This window comes from Triticum aestivum, chromosome 6A (genome assembly GCF_018294505.1).
Source record: "Triticum aestivum cultivar Chinese Spring chromosome 6A, IWGSC CS RefSeq v2.1, whole genome shotgun sequence".
Lineage (NCBI taxonomy): Eukaryota > Viridiplantae > Streptophyta > Magnoliopsida > Poales > Poaceae > Triticum > Triticum aestivum.
This window is the reverse complement of record NC_057809.1, coordinates 206,246,102-206,250,771: the sequence shown is the minus strand read 5'-3', so window position 1 is coordinate 206,250,771 and position 4,670 is coordinate 206,246,102. Positions and strand designations below refer to the sequence as shown.

The following is a 4,670-nucleotide window of genomic DNA, read 5'->3' as shown; positions in this document are numbered from 1 at the left end:
TTTAACCGACGATGTGTAACCCTAGCCCCCTCCGGTGTCTATATAAACCGGAGGGTTTAGTCCGTAGGACAACAACAATCATACCATAGGCTAGCTTCTAGGGTTTAGCCTCTACGATCTCGTACTCACTAGATCATAGATGGCGCGCGTTGCTGCGCCCGTCTATTTTGGCTCTTAGTTGTTAGGAATAAAAGTAACTTGTATACATTTGTTTACAAAGCTTTCAAATATTGTGCTTGTCTCCTCCATAATGGTATTTAGGCAGAAAAGAAATATTTTGAGTTTTTGGTATTTAGGCAGAAAAGAAATATTTTGAGTTTTTCCTTCGCGTCTAATATTCGAGTTGTGGTATTAAGCAGTATTAAGCGCATGAGATATGAATTAGGAGAGATATGAATTAGGATGATTGATATGGATTGTGGCATCTCCCGCAAAGGTTCACATCACGATAGCTACAAAATAGAATATTGAGGAAAGACAGAGGAAAGACATTAGGAATACTCGAGAGAAGAAAATAGGCAGTACAAATATTTCAGAACTTCCAATATATTATCAAGAAAATTTCAATGCGTTCTGGCCAGTGATACAATTACACTACATCATCATATTATAACGGTCAAGTATTCTTGCATTGCACCAGGATAGATGCGTGAATGTGCACTTGCTCAGATTTGAGGTCGTAAAATTCCATCCGATCTACAATAATAAAAGCCGTAAGCTCAATATCAAATGCCAGTGGGTTGTGAAACAATGTCTCAAGTTGTGCTACATGTTAACCGACTTACAATTGCTTACATCGAAATACAAACAAAATACTATTAGTAAGGCAAATCAATTGAAGAAATAAATACATAAGCAGTGTCCCAAGGAGAAGTATAAGACAGTTATAATTGCTCTGTAAATAACGTGGTGTATGTTGATGAAGGAAACAATAATAACAACATTACCTACATAACATTTTTGCTAATATCCGTAAGAGAACATCATCTATCGAATCAGAATCATAATTGAGTGTCGTTTACAAAACTGTCCTTACTATATCAAATGAGAATTGCATGAAGTGATTAAAGCTCAGTGTATGTGCATGAATGTAGATGTGCCCGTAATAATTACGATACCTTCCACATGCTAACGCTGGAGTAAAATTAGCCAATTGCTTTTAAGACACAACAAAATATCAAAATAAGTTCACAAGAAATTTACCGAATTTTGTGGCAAAGAGATACCTAAAGTAATGTGTGGAAGATCGCAAACCAGTCACTTGATGGTACGTGAAATTTAAGAATCTTTTGATAAAAAATATTGGCATCCAATTTGTAAGATCCTCTTTCACGGAAACCTATGCCGCCTTAAATTAAGAAAGAAACAAAAATGTGCAAGCTAAAAATAAGCTCAGAATATCTAATGGGGCAGCATTACAGCCAATTGATAGATACCAACGTGTTGACACCATTCAATCAGTAAGCATTGGTCTTAATTCAGACAAAGAGGCTATACATATTAAATTAAGGATTTTGTCCATCATTTGTAATTATCATTTTCTGATTTTCATTTAAAAGTGTGACAAACCAGGCAGCCTTGTTAAAATCCTGAAAATAGAAGTACCTTAATCACCCATTTTGACATGCCTTATCTGACTCGAGATATTCTCACAAACCAGCAAAAAATGCAACCTCAAACTGAATTGAAATAAGGTAGGAAAATCTCACATTCATGTGTATTATTCGGTAATAGGTATGTACCAGGGGTTGCGGTCATGCAGTAGGCTGCGCAAGTAGAGGCAATAACGGTGGCGATCTCTCGCGCTCCGGCTCACAGTTTGAACTTAATTACCTAACAATTCACATAGTTTGTTTTGATGGGGATCATGCCATTTCAGAGAAAAAAATAAGCATTTGAACAAATAATAATATTAGCATAGAATGGCAAGAAAACAACATACAAAATGACTGGATTGTTCATATTGGATAACATATTTAAATATGAAATGAACAAACAAGCGAGGTGATATAGTGGATACAATGAAACCTGGTTCCTAGCAAAGGGCGATGGGATGAAATCCTCAGTTTGTAGATTGGTTGCTGCAAACAAAACATATAATTAACAACTTTGCCATAGCAACCAATCAAAACTGCGAAATGGTTACAAACAATTTCTGATATAAATGTAATTAGGAGTCTCATTTCGAAACATAAATAAACACATGTCTCCATCAACAGTAAGAACCGAAAAGCAAAATCTGAGCAAAACAAACTGTAGAGAGGAAACGGGGTGAGGGTCCTTACCTTGTTGCTGCTGGCTTATGTTGCTTGGGGATGCCATGACTGCTGGCTTGGGAGGAGGACAACAGGGAGAAGGTCATACGGAAAGAAGCAGCCATGGACGTAGTTGTCGGGGGATGTGGTGATTGATGCCGTTGAGAATCCAGACAAGCAGATGTGTGGTCGAAGAGGAGGAAAAAGGGGTAATTCTACATGTGTATTTTGTTAGTTTATGGACTGATAGCTTCAAAAGAAAAACTTCGTTAACTGGGTTGCATGTTAATTATTTGCATATATGGAAGTTCTCTTTATAGGAAGACAGACATATAATTGGAACCCATGTTTTTTCATAAAAGGTGAGAGCATATAGTCATGTACATCAACCATGATAACAGATGGAGTTAATATATTTTTTATGTGTCAACCCAGATAATTTCTTGATTATATTAGCATCTCAACAGCTGTTTGGATTTGTGATGAAGATAATCTCCTGATAATCATATTCTAAAGATATAAAGAGAGTTTAGTAGCGATGTGAAATTCACGTCAAGGATCACTGGTTAGTTCTACCTTTCAGTAAATATAAGAGACTTGCTTCAGTTAGAGAAGAGAAATCAGTGTCCAAAAAAGTACTAATCTGATGTTTCTATATGTACAGAAATTGTAGGTTCTGTACAACAATATGTGACATCAATTGAAGTGTCTAGTCTAGTTGGCAGACTGATTTAAGGAGAAAACAGGTTTAAGGAGAAAACAGCGGTGGAGGCAGCCGGTGATGCATCATCATATATGTGCTTCTTGTTCTGGATTTTCACCGATGAAAGCAACGCAAAGAAGATGTCAACTGCAATAGGATCCAGAGTAGGCTTTTCTCCGGCTTGCACCAGTGTAACACGAAACAATTCGATGAGCAGCCGAAATGGTCGAGGCTGCAGAATTGAACTTGCCGCTACCAGATCGATGAGAACTGAGAAGGCATCATTTTTTTACTTGTTTTTTCCCTGCATAACAAACAAAAGAGGAAGGCGAGGATTTATGCAGGATAAATTCATTACGTTTAGCATCCAGTAATTCCATAATTTCATTGTCAAGTTCTAGAGTCCATTAGTTGTATAGCATCCAGTAATTCCATATGTGGTCAAGTGAAGTACTATCATCCAAATATGACTACATAGGACTAATTAAGATCGTACCTAGAGGATGACCAAGCCTGAGACCTCATGGAGAAGATATGGAGCACCGCAGCCACCCTGCATCGTGGTCATCAATTGTGGTGGGGCAGTTGGCGGATGTACAGAAGGCCCAAAGTCCCCCAGCTCACTGGTGGGGATGGAATAGGGCTGCAGCTTGTGTGGCTTCCCATTCTTATCCACACCATCTGTGATCACACTGATCGGCTGCCCCTTGTGCTACAGCACCTCCCTGGCAAACAGATTAATCCCCATGAATTCAGTTACCGAGATTCAACTATAAGTCCATGAGCGAATATACAACATGAGGTGGACCTCCGTATGAAGACCATTTGTCAGGGCGCGTTGTCGTCGGTGAGACGAGTGTTGAGATCTTGAGGAGGCACTGCCCCACGCAGGGTTCCTTGGGACGCACTTTTTGGGCACCACCCCCTCATCCTGCTTCTTGGAGATCTTCACCGGCTTCCCCGTCGTCGCTGCTAGTCCACGCCATGAGAGAGGGAGAGCGATGGGAAGGCGAAGGAGAGCGGCGCCGTAGAGGGAGAGACTCGGGAGCGGACAGTGCCGGAGCAGATCGGGAGGGAGAGAGAGTCGTGGGGGTGGCGGCGATGGAATTAGGATAGGGTTTGGGAGGAGCTAGTCGGGGGAGAGACAGAGACGAGCGATAGATGGGCCGTGGACCGTGCTGGATAGGCCCGATGACAAGAATGCGCCGATTTTTCTACCGGAGCAGCGTCCCTCCAGGACAGCTGGCCCAACGAGCGAGAGAACGAAGATCGGACGGCCAAAAACGTGCAGAACACCAAATCGAACGGACAGAAACACAAAATCGCTGTGAGGGCAGGGATTAGGTACAGTTATACTGTCCTTAATATCATCAAGATCAATTAAGCAGAACGTGGGATATTACCTCCATCAAGAGGGCCCGAACTTGGGTAAACATCGTGTCCCCCGCGTTCTGTTACCATCCGCCTTAGACGCACAGTTCGAGACCCCCTATCTGAGATCCGCCGGTTTTGACACCGACACAAACCACAAGTCAAACTCGGCCCCACCGAAACTTTCTATCCGGCGCCACCGAGTTCTCCAGACATAGCCACTGTCAGAAACCCTAATCAATTCGGTCTCACCAATGAGATCTCGGTCTCACCGAGAAGGGATTGCAAACTCTCTGTTGCCTATTGCATTAATTTCGGTCTCACCGAAATATGAAATCGGT

General features: G+C 41.4%; 1 long non-coding RNA gene across 2 annotated transcripts; it reads right to left on the bottom strand.

Moving 5' to 3' along the window:
* Positions 1–515: 515 nt before the first annotated feature.
* Positions 516–4,127, bottom strand: LOC123127277 (uncharacterized). 2 transcript variants are annotated; one of them, XR_006462239.1, is made up of 5 exons: positions 3,767–4,127; positions 3,455–3,683; positions 2,286–3,262; positions 1,743–2,081; positions 516–696 (listed from the first exon to the last, which is right to left on the bottom strand). It is a non-coding gene; the product is annotated as an uncharacterized lncRNA (long non-coding RNA). The 2 variants fall into 2 exon arrangements; XR_006462238.1 differs by having other exon boundaries at positions 516–2,081.
* Positions 4,128–4,670: the final 543 nt, after the last annotated feature.